The sequence below is a fragment of the Mobula hypostoma genome, chromosome 30 (assembly GCF_963921235.1).
Source record: "Mobula hypostoma chromosome 30, sMobHyp1.1, whole genome shotgun sequence".
Classification (NCBI taxonomy): Eukaryota; Metazoa; Chordata; class Chondrichthyes; order Myliobatiformes; family Myliobatidae; genus Mobula; species Mobula hypostoma.
This window is the reverse complement of record NC_086126.1, coordinates 14,681,253-14,702,148: the sequence shown is the minus strand read 5'-3', so window position 1 is coordinate 14,702,148 and position 20,896 is coordinate 14,681,253.

Below are 20,896 nucleotides of genomic sequence, written 5' to 3'. Positions count from 1 at the left end.
TGGATGACCAGGACGTCTTCTGTGTCTTGTCCTGCTCTACACGTTCCACGACGCTTGCAGAGACCGCCTTCTTGACCGTTGGACCTTCCATGGGTCTCGTCCGCTCAATCCGCCGGAGTCTGTCTTCACATGCTGGGATAGACAACTCCCTATCTCACCGAAGGTTTGAGACCCATCAGCTACCCTCACCTGGTTTAGCCGGCTTGTCGAAGCCATTGCCCAGGGTGTGGCTGCTGTCGCATGCAAACAGCTACGGGGAGCCACAGGTGAGAGCTGAGTGCCAGGTGGGGACCAAAGGTGGACTAACCGCCCAGAAAAGGATGCGACATGTTCCCCCACCAGAGGTGCTACCCCTCCCTGACACCCCATACACCCCACCATGAAGGAACGGTCAAGAGAGTTGACAGAGCTCCTACAAAATAGCTTTGAATCTGTGGACTGGACCACATTCAAGGATCATTCTTTGGTTAGGAATGAATATGTCACAGTCATCACCGACTTCATCAAGACTTGGGTGGATGAGTGTGTGTCTTCCAAAACATACTGGACATACCCAAACCAGATGAATCAAGAGATCTGCACTCTGCTGAGGGCTAGGTCTATGGCATTAAAGTCTAGTGAACCAGAACCCTACAAGAAGTTTAGATTCAACTTATGGAAGGCTATTACAAAAGCAAAAAGGCAACTATGTGTGAAATTAGAGACGCAATTGGATGCATGACAGCAGTGGCAGAGGTTTGCATGCCATTACAGGTTTCCTCTGCCATCCGAAGGCAGAGCGTTCCTATGAAACGGTTCGTAAGCCGGAATGTCATAAAGCGAAGAAGCAATTACCATTTATTTATATGGGAAAAATTTGTGAGCGTTCGCAGACCCAAAAAATAACCTACCAAATCATGACAGATAATACATAAAACCTAAAATAACAGTAACATATAGTAAAAGCAGGAATGATATGATAAATACACAGCCTATATAAAATAGAAATACTTTTCCACAATAATTGCCTGAACTGTTCTCCGTAGCGAAAATTTCACGCAAGCACTCCCGGCAAAAACACGGTGCAAGCGCTCTCCAGTAACCTTTAAGCTATGAAGCTGCCAAATCATACCAAATAACACGTAAAAATACAAAGCCGATATAAAGTAGAAATAATGTATGTACAGTGTAGTATTACTTACAGAAATCGGGAAGACATAGAGCACACTCATGGTGGTGTGTTAGGCTGAGTTGTTGCAGCTTGGGGTGGTGCAGTGACACCCCCCCCCCCCGGGCAGTGAACTGATACTGATCCGCGAAGCATGCAGAGGTACAGCGGCAGCCAGGATGCATCCAGCACATCTTTAAGAAAAAAACCGAAACAAACAAGCTAATTAATTAGGTGCTGCCCGGCATGTAAATGTCGGCCCAGATCAGAGGCGATGCAATCGGCAATTGCCTCTGATCTGGGCCGCCAATTACGTGCCAGGCGGCACCTAATTAATTAGCATGTTTATTTCGGCTTTTTTCTTAAAGATGTGCTGTGTGCCTCCCGGCTACTGCTGCATTCTCCGCGAATCGGTAACTGTCCGTGGCCCAGGAGCTGGGGTGGTGGAATACTGGGATGTCATCTCATTGTCGATCAGGGCAGGCAGGTTATCTTCTCCCATGACTGCCTGCCTCGACGTCGAAGGTCGAGGTTTGTCGTCTACTGTGGCTGATGAGGAAGGCTTGCTTGACTGCTCAGCCTCGCGCATTTTTCTATCATACAGTTCTTTGTAAGCACTCAAACCATCTTGCAAATATGCCCAAACTGACGTACCCTTTCAAAATTAAAGTCATACTTTATCATTACTCATCCGGTTTCGATTGTTATCCTTTCCTTTTCCAATTGCATCAGCTCTTCTTCTATCAGTTCTTGGTCATGGGATGCCAAAACCTCTTCAACATCATCTTCGTCATCTTCCACAAGCCAAACTCACTTTGTCCTTACTTTGTTCACCACGATCAAAACACTTAATTATGTCTAGTTTTACGCTAAGTGTAACACCCTTATGAGCTCTGTTAGGCTTTTCCGATACCTTAGAACTCATCTTGCAAACGGCTGCTCACAGGCACGTGTTTAAGCAATGCCGGCGAGAATGCAATTCCGAATCCGGGGGAGAGCGGCTGCTCGGGGTGCGTGCTGCTTTTTTTTATTGCGCGCTGCTTTTCTTCGTAACAGTGAAAACACCTTCTGTTAGTGAAAACAGGTAACTAATGTAGGTCTTTCGTAACAGTGAGGTTTCGTAAAGCGAACGTTCGAAAAGCGGGGGACACTTGTACTTCCAAACAGCATAGATGACTGTTATGTGAAGAGATGCCCTCTTCTCATTACTACCATCAGGAGGGGAGTACAGGAGCCTGAAGACGCATAATCAATGCTTTCATAATAGCTTCATCCCCTCCGCCGTCAGATGGCTGAATGGCCCATGAACTCATGAACGCTACCTCACTATTCCGCTTTTGCACTCATTATTTATTTTAGTTTTAATGTAACTTCCTGTCACAACCGGAGGTCGTTTTATTTTTCCCAGTCAGCATGTGGGCTGTATTTTCTCAGTACCACCTCGTGGGTATGCCTTGTCCTTGGATAGTTCACCTTTTAGGTCTAATTGTTTGTCTTTGGGCTAGCTCTGGGTTTTCACATTGTTTATCAGGTGCCTCATATGGGGCATGGGATTATTAAACTCTCTTTCTATCACTTTTACCCAATTTGGGATAATTGAATTAGCACGGGATTTTCAATGGCTTGTACTGTACTTGTAGTCTTTGGTTGTTATTGTTTCATCTCAGCACCAGGGCTGTCTGATGGATTCTGGATTCCTATGTGCTCCCAGGTGTATTTCAGTGGGGCTTGCCAACTGCTCTTTGCTTGGTTTTTGTGGATCCTTATCTGGTGAAACTCTGACCGAGTTCTTCTGTGTATTGTGAGTGATTTCAGTTCTTCAGGATTCTGCATAGTTTGCCTGAGTTCATGTTAGTCTTGCTGGTTAAATTCTGTAATAAATCTTTTGTTTTGTTTGAATAGCCAAAGTCTCTGTGATTCCTGCACTTGAGTTCATTAGTTTCCCTGACACTTGTGGTAATTTATTATGTCTGATGCACTGTACTGCTGCCACAAAACAATAAATTTCACAACAGATGTCAGTGACAATAAACCTGATTCAAGTGGTTAAGAGGCATGAGGGACAAAGGCACATCACTATTCAATCTGATATTAACAGATTTCACAGAAAGAAACTGCATGTCAAGCACAAGGAAAAAAGAGTAAACATGAATCAATTATCAAGATAACAGAGTGTTTTTGGTGCCTACAAATCAATTAGGGATCTTGATGAGAAGATCCACCAAAGACTATTGATGGGTATTCATGCCAAAATGTTTAGTATGTTAACAAACCTAGATTTCCATTGATTATATTGTATTTCCTTGTTCTGCTGCAAATGCATGCAAGAAAATCAATCTCAGGGTAGTATGTAGTAATGTATATATACCTTGATAATACATTTGCTTTGGACTTTCAGAAATGTACCTCGAATATAAACCAGCATGGCAGAGTTCAGCTCTAATCTTGCAAATCTTCCAGAATACAACACTTACAGAAGCGACCTTCGTGCAGCATCTGATACAAAACCATGAAGAGCAACATGCCACTAAAGATTCATTTTCCGCATTCCCACTTAGATTGCTTCCCTGCCAACCCTGGCGCTATCAGTGATGAGCATGGTGAAAGGTTTCACCAGGGCATTGCCGTCATGGAGAAACAGTACCAGAGCAACTGGAATCCATCAATGATGGCTGATTATTGTTGGACTCTTAAGCAAGAAGCCTCAGACACTGAATATAAACAAAACTTATCAACAAAACATTTTTAGCTGAGTTGAAATATTGCAATGTGTCAGCACACTATGCAATTAAACCCATTATATTCACTGGTTCAATGGTCCAACTTAATATCACAGAATGTGTACAATGTACAACCTGAAATTCTTACTCTTCAGAGACATCCACAAAACAGAGAGAAAAACCCAAAGAATTTATGACAGAAAAACATTTCTTACTTCCCCACAAAATAATCTGCAGATGCTGGGATCAAAGCAACGCTCACAACACGCTGGAGAAACTCAGCAGGTCGGGCAGCATCCATGGAAACGATGTGTCAATGTTTCGGGTTGGAACCCTTCGTCAGGACTGTAGAGGGAAGGGGCAGAGGCCCTATAAAGAAGGTGGGGGGAGGGTGGGAAGGAGAAGGCTGGTGGGTTCCAGGTGAAAAACCAGTAAGGGGAAAGATAAAGGGGTGGGGGAGAGGAGGCGGGGAGGTGATAGGCAGGAAAGGTGAAGAAAGAATAGGGGAAAACACAATGGGTAGTAGATGGAGGCGGAACTATGAGGGAGGTGATAGGCAGCTGGGGGAGGGGGCAGAATTTTTCACCTAGAACCTACCTGCCTTCTCCTTCCCATCCTCCCCCCACCTTCTTTATAGGACCTCTGCCCCTTCCCTCTACAGTCCTGATGAAGGGTTCCAGCCTGAAACGTCGACCCATCTTTTCCACGGATGCTGCACGACCTGCTGAGTTCCTCCAGCATGTTGTGAGTCTTACTTCCCCAAGTTCCTACATGATACAAGTAGTCTGAAATTATATTTGCATTCAGCTTCAAGTCAAACAAAAAAAAATTCTGAGGAAGAAACACTCCCCCAAAAAAAAATTTCTGTCCCGTAAAATCAGCCCCTTTCCCATCTATGCAACACCCATGCAGAAGCACAAGGCAGAAGGAAAGGCAAAAGCAAGTAAAGACAGACACTAGAGGAATGATTAATCGACGTTTCAATGCACGTTGCCAAAGTCAGCGTGTAAATGTGCTTTATCCTGTCATTGTGATCAAGCAGACATTGTGGTGACGCAAACGCATTTGACAATTGAGTGAGAGCAGTTTGGAAACTGCTGCAAAATAGGATTTCATTTACTGAATACTGGCCCTAATTATTTGCTCCGACTAACAATGCTCATTACATTCCTATCAAAGCAGAACACGCAAATGCTAGAAATCTGAAATAAAAGCAGAATGTTCGGGAAATATTCAGCATGTCGAGCAGTACTTATGGAATGAAACAGAGTTTACATTTCAGGTTTCTAACATTTGCTCAGAGCCCTTCAGCAGAGACTTGCTCTCTGGAACTGACTTCTGGACATCGCGGTCGCGAAGTGGTTAGCACGACACTTTAATAGCAACCCTGGTTCAATTCCCGCCGCCGCCTGTCAGCAGTTTGTACCTCCTGGTGCTCCGGTTTCCTCCCACAATCCAAAGACCTACTGGTTGGTAGGTTAACTGATCATTGTAAATTGTCCCGTGATCAGGCTAGGATTAAATCAGGGGGTGCGGCTCGAAGGGCCTATACTGTGCTGAATCCTAATAAGTAAATAAGCAAATATGCCCCTCATCAAACTGAGGGTGGGTCAGGAGGGAAGTGGAGAGAAGAGGTAAGCTGTAGAGATAGGGTATTCCTTGGTTAGGGGAACAAAAAGGAAGTTCTGTGGATGAAAACGAAATTCCCGTTTATCAGATCGAGTCCACAGCATTCTGAAGTGGGAGGGTGAGTAGCCAGAGGTCGTGGTCTGTGTAGGTACTAATGACATAGACAGGATGAGATCCTGCAAAATGAGCTCAGGGTGTTAGGTGCTAAATTAAAGGACACAACCCCCAAGGTTGTGATCTCAGGATTGATACCCGTGTCACATACCAATGAGGTCAGAACTAGGAAGATTATACAGTTTAACACGTGGCTAAGGAAATGGTGTGGCTCCAGATTTTTGGTCATTGGGCTCTTCTCCAGGAAAGGTGAAACCTGTACAGAAGAGACGGTTGGCACCTGAACTGGAGGGGGACTAATATCCTAGCAGGAAGGTTTGCCAGAGCCGCACGGGGAGATTTAAACTAGAGTTCCAGGGGGATAAGAACCAGAGCTCCAGAACAGGTAGTGGAATGGTTGTGGAGGAAAGGTGTTGTTAAGCCTACATACAAGGCTAGGAATCAAAATGTTGAGCGTGGTGGGACTAATGTTCCGATCTGTATTTATTTAAATGCAAGGAGCATTGTAGGAAAGACAGATGAATTTAGAAAATAGGCCAGCATGTGGAATTACTGTGAGACATTAGTAAGACCTGTTTTCAGAAGTGGCAGGACTGGCAGCTCAATGTTCCAGATTTCTGTTGTTTTAGACATGATAGAGTAGAAGGGATTAAAGGAGGAGGGGTGGCATTACTCGTCAGGGAAAATGTTGTGGCAGTGCTCAGTCTGGACAGACTGGAGAGCTTGTCTAATGAGATTTTGTGGGTAGAACTGAGGACTAAGAAAGGTATGACCACACTAATGAGCTTATATTATAGACCATCCAATAGTCTGTGGGATTTAGAGGAGCAAATTTGCAGAGAGATCACAGATTGTTGCAAGAAACATAAAGTTGTGAAAGGAGATGGTTTTAACTTCCCACATATTGACTGGGACTCCCTTACTGTAAAAGGGTTGGATGGGAAAAGTTTGTCAAATGTGTTCAGGAAAGTTTCCTCAATCAGTACAACTAGAGAGAGGGTGATGCTAGATCTGCTATTAGGGAATGAGACAAGGAAATGCCATTAGCTTCAAGATAATTATGGAGAAGGACACGTCTGGTCCTTGGGTTGAGGTTCCAAATTAGAGAATGGCCAATTTAGATGGTAACAGAAATTATCTGGCAAGTATAGATTGGGATGGGTTGTTTTCTGGCAATGATGTACTTGGTAATTGGGAGGCTTCAAAAGTGAAATTTTGAGAGTATAGGATTTCTATTTTCCTGTCAGAATAAAAGGCAAGGATTACAAGTTTATGGAACCTTGGTTTCCAAGAAATATTGAGGCCCTGGTTAAGAAAAAGAAGGGGGTGCAGAGCAGGTATAGGCAAACAGGAACAAATGAGGTCCTTGAGGAGTGTAAGAAATGAAAGAGAACACAAGGAAATCAGGAGGGCTAAAAGAAGGCATGAGGTTGCTCTAACAGACACAATGAAGGAGAATCTCAAGGACTTCTACAGATATATTTGTGTTTGTCCATCGTTGCTACCATTAGAATGGTGTAGGGAGTAGCACATGATTTGGATTTAAGTGAGGGAGAGTTGCCACACTCTCTCTTCCCAATTCCCATCTGGATCCAGTGGCAAGACAGAATTGAGACGGCTGGAGATGGGACCAGGCGCAGTGGATGACCAGAACGCCTTCTGTGTCTTGTCCTGCTCTACACGTTCCAAGACGCTTGCAGAGACTGCTTTCTTCACCACTGGACCTTCCAATGGTCTCGTCCGCTCAATCTGCCGGAGTCTGTCTTCATGTGCTGGGATAGACAACTTCCTATCTCACCGAGGGTTTGAGACCCGTCGGCTACCCTCACCTGGTTTAGCCGGCTTGTCGAAGCCATTACCCGGGGTGTGGCCGCTGTTACATGCAAACAGCTACGGGGAGCCACAGGTGAGAGCTGATATATCAAGATATATTAAGAACCAAAGGATTACAAGGGACAAAGTTTGTCCTCTGGACGATCAGAGTGATGATCTATGTGTGAGGCAAAAGAGGTGAGGGACAATTTAAGCAGAATTTTTGCATCTGTATTTACTCAGGAGATGGACACAGAGCCTACAGATGTGAGGCACTACAGCAGCGAGGTCATGGACTCCATACTGTTTATAGAAGAGGGGCTGTTTGCGGTAGTGATGCAAATTAGGGTGGATAAAGCTCCAGAGACTGACAAGGTTTTCCCTTGAACCCTCTGTGAGGCTAGGGCAGAAATTGCAGGGGACCTAGCAGAGATATTTAATATATCTTTAGCCATGGGTGAGGTGCCGGAGATTGGAGGATAGCCAAAGTTGTTCCATTGTTTAAGAAAGGCTCTAAGAATAAGACAGGAAATTACAGGCTGGTGAACTTGACATCTGTAGTGGGAAAGTAGTTGGAAGCTATTGTAAAGGACCAGATATATAAGTATTTCGATAGACAGGGGCTGATTAGGAATAGTCAACATAGCTTTGTGTGCGGTAACTCGTGTCTAACCAAACTTTTAGAGTTTTTTGAGGAAGCTATCAGGAAAGTGGATGAAGGCAAACCAGTGGATGTTATCTACATGGACTTTAACAAGGTCCCACATGGGAGGTTAGTCAAGAAGATTCAGTTGCTCGGCATTCAAGATGTGGCATGCTGCAGGGTTCGGTACTGAGCCTTTGTTTTTTGTTATCTATATCAACGAACTGAATGATAATGTGGTAAAATGGATCAACAAATTTGCAGATCACTATCAAAGCTTGCAGCGGGATATAGACCAGCTGGTGTAATGAGCTGAAAAATGACGGATGGAATTTAATGCAGACAAGTGTGAGGTGTTGCACTTTGGGAGGACAAAGCAGGGTAGGTCTTACACAGTGAGCAGCAGGGCGTTGAGATGTGTGGAAGAGCACAGGAATCTGGGAATACAGGTACATAACTCCTTGAAAGTGGTGTCACAGGTAGATAGGATAGTAAAGAAAGCTTTTGGTACAATAGCCTTCATAAATCAATGTATTGAATACAGGAGCTGGGATGTTATGTTGAAATTGTATATCATGTTGGTGAGGCTTAATTTGGAGTATTGTGTGCAGTTTTGTGCACCTACCTACAGGAAAGATGTAAATAAGGTTGACAGGACTTGAGGGCATGAGGCATAGGGGAAGGTTGAATAAGTTAGGACTTTATTTCCTGGAAAATAGAAGATTGAGGGGATATTTGACAGAGGTATACAAAATTGTGAGGGGCATAAATAGGGTAAACGCATGCAGGCTTTTTCTTCTGAGGTTGGATGAGACTACAAATAGAGGTCACAGGTTAAGGGTGAAAGGTGAAAAGTTTAAGGGAAACATTGGTGGGGGGGGGAGGTTCTCAGAGTGTGGTGAGAGTGTGGAACGAGCTGCCAGCACAAGGGTTGATTTAAACATTTAAGAGAAATTTGGATAGGTACACGGATGAGAGGGCTATAGAGGGTTTTGGTACAAGTGCAGGTCAATGGAAGGGCCAAAGGGTCTGTTTATGTGCTGTTGTGTTCTATTACTCTGAACTATTGAAGTACATTTATCATACATTTTCTCTAAACAATGTATGTTCTTGGCCCCAGGGTTTTCGGCTGCTCCCCCAATGATTCTCTTTCCATTGTTAGGTCAGGCAAGAATTTTCTACACTGCAAGAGTAAATCGGCTCTGATGAGAGCTATACAGTAGCCAAGATGTGGGATATAAATTTCTATGGAAAATAGAAAATGCATTAATAAGGGCAAAGTCACGATAGTCATGGGGGATTTCAATATGCAGGTAGATTGGGAAAATCCCATAAGAGGGGATTTGTAGAATATCTTCAAGAAGCCTTTTCAGAGCAGCAGTTTGAGCCCATTAGGAGAAAGGCAATTCTGGATTGTGTAAAAATAGTTTGATACGGCTGAGAAACTGGTGCAGAACTTCAGACTTCCAGATCATTGGATCTCTTCTGGAGAAAGTATGACCTGTACAAAATAGACGGGTTACACCTGAACCACAAGGAGAACCAATATCCTTGTGGGATACTTGCGAGGTGTGCTAAAGCTGTTGGGGAGCGTTGACACTAATTTGGCAGGGGGATAAGAACCTGAGTGATTGGGCTGAGAACGGGGCAGTTGATATACAAGTCAATGCAGTGTGTAGTGATACTGTGAGGAAGGACAGGCAGATGATAGGGCAAACTTACAGTCAGTGGTTTGAGTTAAAGTGTATCATGGGGACAAAATCGAAAAGGGTGATGAATATAGGACTGCAGGTGTTATACTTGAATGCACACAGTATACGGAACAATGGAGATGATCTTGTAGCGTTGTTGAAGATCAGTAGTTATGAAGTTATGGGCATCACTGAGTCGTGGCTGAAAGAAGTTCATACTTGGCAGGGTAACATCCACGAATACGCATTGTATCAAAAAGGCAGGCAAAAAAATGAAATCAAATCTTTACAAAAAGGTGACATAGGATTGGAATTTGTAGAATCACTGTGGGTAGAGTTAAGAAACAGCAAGGGTAAAAAGATAGGAGTTACATGCAGGCCTCCAAACAGTAGCCAGGATGTGAGCTACAAACTACAACGAGAGATAGAAAAAGCATTTCAAAAGGGCAATGTTACAATAGTCACGAAGGATTTCAACATGCAGGTAGATTGGGGAAATCAAGTTGGTGCTAGATCCCAAGAAAGGGAATTTATAGAATGCCTACGAGGTGGCTTTTTAGAGCAGCTTGTAGTTAAGCTCATTTGGAGAAAGGTTATTCTGGATAGGGTGCTGTGTAATGAACCAGATTTGATTAGGGAGCTGAAGGTAAAGGAACCCTTGGGAGCCAGTGATCATAAAATGATAGAATTCATCTTGTAGTTTGAGAGGGACAGGGTAAAGTTGGATATATCTGTATTACAGTAGAGTAAAAGGAATTACAGAGGCATGAGAGAGGAGCTTGCCAAAGTTAATTGGAAGGGGATATTAGCAGGGTTAATAGCAGAACAGCAATGTATGGAGTTTCTGGGGGCAATTCAGAAGACACAGATTAGATATATACTAAAGATGAAGAAAAATTCTGAAGGGAGGATGAGGCAACTATGACTGACAAGAGAAGTCAAAGCCAACATAAAAGACAAAGAGAGAACATATAATACAGCAAAAATAGTGGGAAGTTAGAGAATTGGAAAGCTTTAAAAAACCAACTGAAGGCAACTAAAAAAAACTATAAGGAGAGAAAAGATGAAATATGAAGGTACGCTAATCAAAAATATCAAAGAGGATAGCAAAAGTTTATTTCAGATATATAAAGAGTAAAAGAGGGGATATTGGACTACTGGACTATTGACTATAGCTCAGCATTTAATACCATCATTCCCACAATCCTGATTGAGAAGTTACAGAACCTGGGCCTTTGTACCTCCCTCTGCAATTGGATCCTCTGATTCCTAACCGGAAGACCACAATCTGTGTGGATTGATGATAACATATTCTCCTCGCTGACGATCAACACTTGTGCATCTTAGAGGTGTGTGCTTAGCCCACTGCTCTACTCTCTACATACTCATGACTAGGCATAGCTCAAATACCATCTATAAATTTGCTGACGATACAACCATTGTTGGTAGAATCTCAGGTGGTGACGAGAGGGCGTACAGGAGTGAGATATGCCAACTAGTATAGAGGTGTTGCAGCAACAACACAGCACTCAACGTCAGTCAGACAAAAGAGCTGATTGTGGACTTCAGGAAGGGTAAGACAAAGGAACACATACCAATCCTCATAGAGGGATCAGAAGTGGAGAGAGTGAGCAGTTTCAAGTTCCTGGGTGTCAAAATCTCTGAGGACCTAACCTGGTCCCAACACATCGATGCAGTTACAAAGAAGGTAAGACAGTGACTATACTTCATTAAGAGTTTGAAGAGATTTGGCACGTCAACAAATACACTCAAAAGCTTCTATAGATGTACTGTGGAGAGCATTCTGACAGGCTGCATCACTGTCTGGTATGGGGATGGGGCGGGGGGGGGGGCACTGCTACTACACAGGACCGAAAGAAGCTGCAGAGTGTTGTAAATTTAGTCAGTTCCATCTTGGGTACTAGCCTACAAAGTACCCAGGACATCTTTAGGGAGCAGAGTCTCATTTTAAAGACCTCCAGCACCCAGGGTATTCCCTTTTCTCACTGTTACCATCAGGTAGGAGGTACAGAAGCCTGAAGGCACACACTCAGTGATTCGGGAACAGCTTCTTCCCCTCTGCCACTCAATTCCTAAATGGACATTGAACCCTTGAACACTTCCTCACTTTTTAAATATATATTATTTCTGTTTTTTGCATGATTTTTAAATCTATTCAATATATGTATACTGTAATTGATTCACTTATTTATTATTATTGTTTTTCTTCTATGTTATGTATTGCATTGAATTGCTGCTAAGTTAACAAATTTCACAACACATGCCGTGATAATAAACTTGGTTCTGACTCTGGACAATAAAACTGAATCACTGCCTCGCAAGGGTTCCTTCTAGGAATGGGAGACGAAGAAATGGCAGATGAACTTAATAAGAATTTTGCGTCAGTCTTCACTGTGGAAGACACTGATAGTATGCCAGAAAGTCGAGAGTGTCAGAGAGCAGAAGTGAGCGTGGTTGTTATTACTAAGGAGAAGGTGCTTAGGATGCTGAAAAGTTTGAAGGTAGATAAGTCACCTGGACCAGATGGGCTACACCCCAGAGTTCTGAGAGACTGAAGAGATCATGGAGGCATTAGTAATGATCTTCAACAGTCACTAGTTTCCGGAATAGTCACGGAAGACTGTAAAATTGCAAATGTCACTCCACTCTTTAAGGGAGGGAGGGAGGGAGGGAGGGAGGCAGAAGAAAGGAAATGATATGCCCATTAGCCTGATCTCAGGGGTGTGGAAGATGTTGGATTCATTATTAAGGATGAGTTTTCAGGGCGCACGTTGAAGTAGGCCAAAGTCAGCATGGCTTCCTTAAAGGGAAAATCTTGCCTGACAAATCTATTGGAATTCTTTGAGGAAATAGCAAGCAGGATAGACAAAGGAGAGTCAGTGGATATTGTTTACTAGGATTTTCTGAAGGTCTTTGACAAGGTGCCTCACATGAGGATGCTTAATAAGATAAGATCCCATGGTATTACAGGTAAGATACCAGCATGGGCAGAAGACTGGTTTATTGGCAGTAGGGAAAGACTTGAAATAAAGGGGGCCTATTCTGGTTGACTGCTGGAGGCCAGTGATGTTCTGCAGGACTTGGTATTAGGAATGCTTCTTTTCGTGTTATATGTCAATGATTTGGATGACAGAATTGATGGCTTTGTGGCCACGTTTGCAGACAGTTGGGAAGGGCAGGTGGTGCTGAGGAAGCAGGGAGTTTGCAGAAGGATTTAGATGGATTGGGAGAGTGGGCAAAGAAGTGAAAGATGCAATATAGGGTAGGGAAATGTATGGTCACACTCTTTGGTAGAAAGAATAAAGCTGTAGATTATTTTTTAAATGGGGAGAAATTTCAAAAATCAGAGGTGCAAAGGGGCTTGGGAATCTTTGTGTAGGATTCGCTACAGATTAACTTGCAGGTTGAGTCAGTGGTAAAGGAGTCAAATGCAATGTTAGCTTTCATTTCAAGAGGACAAGAATGAAAAAGCAAGAATGTGATGTTAAGACTTTATAAGGCATCTTATCTAAGAAAAAACAATGAGCTGCCATTAGGCAAACACGAGGAATTCTGCAGATGCTGGAAATTCAAGCAACACACATGAAAGTTGCTGGTGAACGCAGCAGGTCAGGCAGCATCTCTAGGAAGAGGTACAGTCGACGTTTCAGGCCGAGACCCTTCGGCCTGAAACGAAGGGTCTCGGCCTGAAACGTCAACTGTACCTCTTCCTAGAGATGCTGCCTGGCCTGCTGCGTTCACCAGCAACTTTGATGTGTGTTGCTTGAGCTGTCATTAGAAATGGTTCATGACAATGATTTTAGGAATGAAAGGGTTAACATACGAGGAGTGTTTGAAGGCTTTGGGCTGTACTCACTGGAGTTTAGAAGAATGACTGAGGGGCTTAATTCTGCTCCGATGTCTTATGGCCATTTGTGGAACAAGGGTTGGCCATTCAGGACTGAGAAGAAGAGGAAATTCCCCTATTCTGAAGATGGTGAACATATGAAATTCTGTGCCCTGGGGGGCTGTGGTGTTTAGTAGATAATGGAGGATTATTGCTATGTGACAATTGGGTAAGAAATGGTGTTGAGATAGATCGGTTGTGATGTAGTTGAATGGTGGAGCAGATCAGTCCTGAGTAGCCAATCGTAAACACAAGGGATTCTGCAGATACTGGAAATCAGAATCAGAATCAGGTTTATTATCACCGGCATGTGATGTGAAATTTGTTAACTTAGCAGCAGCAGTTCAATGCAATACGTAATATAGCAGAGAGAGAGAAAAAATAAAATAAAATAAAACATAATAATAAATAAAAAGTAAATCAATTCCGTATATTTAATAGATTATTTAAAAATGTGCAAAAACAGAAATACTGTATATTTTAAAAAGTGAGGTAGTGTCCCAAAGCTTCAAAGTCCATTTATGAATCGGTTGGCAGAGGGGAAGAAGCTGTTCCTGAATCGCTGAGTGTGTGCCTTCAGGTTTCTGTATCTCCTACCTGAAGGTAACAGAGAGAAAAGGGCATGCCCTGGGTGCTGGAGGTCTTTGATAATGGACGCCGCCTTCTTGAGACTCCGTTCCTTAAGGATGTGTACACGAAATGCTGGAGGAGCTCAGCAGGTCAGGCAGCATCCTCGGAGGGGAATAAACAGTCGACATTTTGGGCCGAGACCCTTTGCTCCAAAATGGCAACTGTCTATCTGCCTCCACAAAAGCTACCTGACCTGATGAGCTCCTCCAGCATTTTGTGCATTGCTCTGAAAAGCAGACCTTTGCTCGGCAGATGACACACTTAGTCCTAGCCGAATTCTTCTGTTGACTATTCTAGCTCATGCAATCAGACCTGTACCGTATCTTGAGGAAGATCACAACAATGGCATATCCAAGGCCTCCTTATGTAGGTGGTGTCACAAGCACTTTGCTGTTGGGTTTTATTATCTCAGCCACTCCAACCATTGGATTCCACCACAACGAGATGACGTGGGAGTGGTTTATGTGTCATATGGTGTACACATGTCAGTATAACTGTCCATCTCGGCCAGCAGGCACATGAGTGAACCCATCACTTAACCACAGGGTTACGGAGGACTGCATGATCAATCATTAATTCTTGTAATCCCATAACAATCAGGATACAACCCAGAGACACAAGGAGCCCGAAGGGAAGTGCAAACCCTGGAAGGAACTCATCTCACAGGGAGCATCTATGGGAGGGTGGCGTGGTGGGCGGGGGAATGGACAGATGATTCTTCGTCTGGACTGAAGGACAGAGGGAAGATAGCTCATGTGAAGAGGTGAGCTGGGGAGTTTTGTGAGCAATTTTCAGTCCATTATCGAAGAAAGATACTCTGGCATTGGAGAGGGTCCAAAGGAGGTACATGAGAATGACCCCAGCAATGAAAGGGTTAATATTTGATGGCTCTGGGCCTGTACTCTCAGGAGTTTAGAAGGATGAGAGGTGTTCTCATTCAAACCTATGGACTATTGAAAGGCGTAGATACAGTGGACATGGATGTTTCCTGTAGTGAAGGAGTCTAGGACCAGAGGACACAGCCTCAGAATACAAGGATGTCCTTTTAGATCAGAGATGAGTAGAGGGTGGGGAATCTGTGGAATTCATTGCTGCTGTTGACTGTGGAAGCCAAGTCATTGGGTATATTTAAAGTAGAAGTTGATAGGTTCTTGATTAGTAAGGAGGTTAGATTAGATTATGAGAACACTCAGTCCTCTTTTATTGTCATTTAGAAATGCATACATGCATTAAGGAATGATACAATGTTTCTCCAGAGTGATATCACAGAAAAACAGGACAATCCAAAGACTAACACTGACAGAACCACATAATTGTAACATATAGTTACAGCAGTGCAGACCCAATACCATAATTTGATAAAAAACAGACCATGGGCATGGTAAAAAAAAGTCTCAAAGTTCCTGAGTCGATCGACTCCCGAGTCCCCGATAGCAGGCGGCAAAAGGGAGAAACTCCCTGCCATAAACCTCCAGGCACCGTCAACTTGCCAATACCTTGGGAGCAGCCGACCACAGCCGACACTGAGTCCGTCCATCTGAAAACTTCGAGCCTCCGACCGGCCCCTCCGATACAGCCTCCCGAGCGCTATCCTCTGCTGAGCGCCTTCAACCTTGCCCCGGCCGCTGAAACAAGCAAAGCCGAAGATTCGGGGCCTTCTGCTCCGGAGATTCCGGTTACCACACAGTAGCAGCAGCAGCGAAGCGGGCATTCCAGAAGTTTCTCCAGATGTTCCTCCGTACTCTCACGTCTGTCTCCAGCAAATCATAATTGTGCACGGTCCCCTACTTGACAGATTACAGATATCATTCACCGGAGAGGTCGCGTGCGCTGCTGTCACACCACCATCTTCTCCTCCTTACCTCCTCTGAGAGGTTACAGAGAGAAGGCAGGAGAATGGGATTGAGGAGATAATAAATCAGTCATGATGGAATGGCAGAGCAGTCTCAAAGGGCCAAATGGCCAAATTCTGCTCTTATGGGACAGGAGGCGCATGCATAAACTGGAAGTCTTCAGCTACCAGAGAAACAGCAGCATCTTTGTAACACAAACTGCACCAATTTCATTTGGTGGCCCACTCACACCTTCACTTGGACATCTAGGAACGCTAGTGAACGGCTGCCTGCCAGAACATCGATAAACAAATCCAAAGAAAACACAAAAAACATCAGACTGGGAAATCTACGCAGGCAGTTTTAAATCTAATTGCAAACACAGCAACCACTATGGAAAAAAAACTGTGACAAACATGAGAGATTTCTGCTGTTCTTGACATGTACTGTTTTAAATACAGCTTTAAACAGGACCCGTTGGTCACTCACTTCCCAGTGCAGGTTCCTTCCACCTCTGTGAACAGCTTCTGTTTGACGGTATTGAGGAGGTTGGGCCCAAAGTAATGAGGGTGAAGCAGGATTTCGTGTTCCAGAGAAACCTGAGTTCAGAAGGAAAGAAATACAGTTCAAAAATATGCAGTTGTGCTTTTCAGCAGGTTTCTGAAACTTTCAACAGTGAATAAAAATACAGCTCGGAAGTGCACACTGGCTGGAGTTTTGGAGGGGGGACCGGCCATACCGCCATTGCTGGGGGAGGTCGAACCAGCAGCAGGAGTCTACAGTCTCTAGTACGAAACTGAAATTGCCCTTGCAACACTACTGGGGAAAAGAGCACCACATTGTTAGAGGTGCCTTCACTTCCAGGATGTATTAAACCCTCTTGACTGGTCGCAAATTATTCCACAGAAAATACACACCGAAATTTGTAAGGTAAGGATAGAATTGAAAGGGTATTGTCACAAGTACTGAGATACAGTGAAAAACTTTCTCTTGCAGACCATCCATACTGATCATGTAGGTAGTACAGGGAAAAACTGTAACAGAATGCAGAATTTAGTGTTCACTTATAGAGGAAGTGCAGGGCAGGTATGCAATCAGGAGCAAGGGCCACAGTGAGGTAGAATGTGAGTTAGATTGTGAGAATGGATGATGAGATGCCACTTTAGAAGATTCAGCAATAAGGGACAGCTCTCGGGCTAGTAAGGGTTACGTTTCTGTCTGTCTGTAAGTCTGGAATGTCAGAAACAGTAATCCATATCATATTGCTCTCAATACACCTGCAGTGTTCTGTTCATCATGAGAATTAAACTTACGGAAAATATACAGTACAGTATCCAGTCAGTAAAGAATAACTACAGAACTTTTTACTATTACCCGCTTCAAAAGTGTAAAGGGGAGGTTGGTCGGTTCTTGGTTAGTCAGGTAATCAAAGGGTATGAGCAGAAGGTAGGAGAGGGATAATAAATCAGCCATGATGGAATGGCAGAACAGACTCAATGGGCCGAACAGCCTAATTCTGCTTATGGTGAGGGTAAGGGGGTGAAGCAAGGGCTGGGAAGTGATGGGTGGATCCGGGTGAGGAGGGTGATGGACAGATGGAGGAGGGGAGAGTGGGGATAGTGACCAAGGCTGGGAAGTGATGGGTGGGTTTGGGTGAGGAGGGGTGATGGACAGATGGAGGAAGGAAGAGTGGGGATAGTGACAGAGGCTGGGAGGTGATGGATCGATCCGGGTGAGGAGGGGTGATGGACAGACGGAGGAGGGGAGAGTGAGGATAGTGACCGAGGCTGGGAGGTGATGGGTGGATCCGGGTGAGGAGGGGTGATGGACAGACGGAAGAGGGGAGAGTGGGGATAGTGACCGAGGCTGGGAGGTGATGGGTGGGTCTGGGTGAGGAGGGGTGATGGACAGATGGAGGAGGGGAGAGTGAGGATAGTGACCGAGGCTGGGAGGTGATGGGTGGATCTGGGTGAGGAGGGGTGATGGACAGACGGAAGAGGGGAGAGTGGGGATAGTGACCGAGGCTGGGAGGTGATGGGTGGGTCTGGGTGAGGAGGGGTGATGGACAGATGGAGGAGGGGAGAGTGAGGATAGTGACCGAGGCTGGGAGGTGATGGGTGGATCTGGGTGAGGAGGGGTGATGGGTAGATGGAGGAGGGGAGAGTGGGGATAGTGATAGAGGCTGGGAGGTGATGGGTGGGTCTGGGTGAGGAGGGGTGATGGGCAGATGGAGGAGGGAGGAGTGGGAATAGTGACAGAGGCTGGGAGGTGAAGGGTGGATCCAGGTGAGGAGGGGTGATGGCCAGATGGAGGAGGGGAATAGAGAAAGAGAGGCTGGGAGGGGATGACAGCTCGTTCCACACTCTCACAATCCTCTGAGTGAAGATGTTTCCTCTAATTTTCCCCTTAAACTTTTCACCTTTCACCCTTCAAAGGTTCAAAGCTTCATTTTATTATCAAATGTTGTATGCAGAATACAACTGAGATTTGTATTCTCCAGATAGCCATGAAATACAGAAGATCATACAGGTAGTTGAAAGAAAGATGCCAATTCCTCCCCACCCCACACCACACAAATCCCAAACACCCACAAACCCCCCTCCCCCTTGCACAAAAACTACCAGATTACCCAAACAGCAACAAGAAAGAATGGGCGGGAACACACAAAATAATATAACTGAAAGAGGTCAATATGAACAACAGTCCAATCCATAAATCACAAAATTTTGATAACATCTCCAAGAGCATCAGGACCCGGCAGCTCCTCCAATGGCAACAAATCAAACTAGCGGCCCCTCTGTTGGTAGTGACTCGAACCAGTGGCCTCTCCAAGAATCGTTCGCTCTCCTCCACATTTGCCTTGATGTTTCAATCTTCCTCTGCACTTTTAACCCTTAACCCATGACCTCTGGTTGTAGTCCCACCCCACCTCAGTGGAAAAAGTCTGCTTGCATTTACCCTGTCTATGTCCCTCATAGTTTTATATACCTCAATCAAATCTTCCCTCAATCTTCTACTTTCCAAGGAATACCAAAGGCCTAACCCATTCAATATTTCCTTATAACTCAGATCAAGACCTGACAACATCCTTGTAAAATTTCTCTGTACTTTTTCCAACTTATTTACATCTTTCCTGTAGGTAGGTGACCAATGCTGCACTCAATACTCCAAATTAGGCCCTACCAACATCGTATACAACTTCAACATAACATCGCATCTCCTGTACTCAATATTTTGATTTATGAAGGCCTTCTTTACAACCCTGTCTACCTTTGCTGCCACTTTCAAGAAATTATGTACCTGTATCCCTGGATCTCTCTGTTCTATTGCACTCTCAGTGCCCCACTGTTCACTGTGTAAGACCTACCCGGGATGGTCCTACTGAAGTGCGCACCTCGCACTTGTCTGCATTAAATTCCATCCGCCATTTTTCCAGCTGGTCCAGATCCAGCTGTAAACCATGATCATCTTCCTCGTCGCCCTCTACACCCCAGTCTTGGTGTCATCCACTAAGTTGCCAGTCCAGTTAACCACATTATCACCCAGATCGTTGATATAAATGACAAACAACAACAGACCCAGTACCGATCCCTGTGGCGCTCCGCTAGTCACAGGCCTCCGATCAGAGAGGCAACCATCTTCTGCCAGTCTGTGACTGTGTAGCTAGGCACGGTGCAAATGCCATCTATAAAGTTGCTGGCGACACAACCATTGTTGACAGAATCTCAGATGGAGACGAGAGGGCGTACAGGAGCGAGAGGTACCAGCTGGTTGAGTGGTGTCACAGCAACAACCTTGTACTCATTGTCAGTAAGACCAAAGAGCCGATTGTGGACTTCAAAAGGGGTAAGACGAGGGAACATGAACCAATTCTCATAGAGGGATCAGAAGTGGAGAGAGTGACGAATTTCCTGGATGTCAAGATCTCTGAGGACCTAACCTGGTCGCAACATATAAAGAAGACTATATTACATTGGCAGACTCAGGAGATTTGGTTTGTCACCTACAACACTTACAAATTTCTGCAGATGTACTGTGGAGAGCATTCTAACTGGCTGCATCACCATCTGGTACAGGGTGGCGGGGGGTGCTACTGCACAGGATCGAAATAAGCGGCAGAAAGTTGTAAACTTAGTCAGGTCCCTCATGGGCACCAGCCTCCATAGTACCCAGGACATCTTCAAGCAGCAATGCCTCAAAAAGGTGGCGTCCTTCATTAAGGACCCCCACCATCCAGGTCATGTCCTCTTCTCATTGCTACCATCAGGAGGGAGGTGCAGGAGCCTGAAGGCACACACTCAACGATTCAGGAACAGATTCTTCCCCTCTGCCATCCGATTCCTGAACAGACATCGAACCCATGAGCACTACCCCAATACTTTTTTAAAAAATTATTTTTGTTTCTGCACTGTTTTAACCTATTCAATATACAGAAATTTACTTTCCATAATTGATTTTTTCTATTTATCATGTATTGCATTGTACTGCTGCCGCTAAGTTAACAAATTTAAACCTGAACCTGACTCTCTGGTTCCTCCCACAAAGCCAACTCCTAATCCAATTTACTCCCTCATCCTGAATGCCGAGCGGCTGAGCCTTCTTGACCATATGGGACAGGTGCTCGGAGAAGTGTTTGCCTAGCCTGTGCTCGGTCTCAACATTGCAGAGGAAGCCAGACTGAGGGCACGGAACGCAACCTTAGGGTTGGTGGAGGTACATGTCTACCTCAGCAGGTAGGGCTGTATAGGGATATCCTGGCTGTAACACAGTT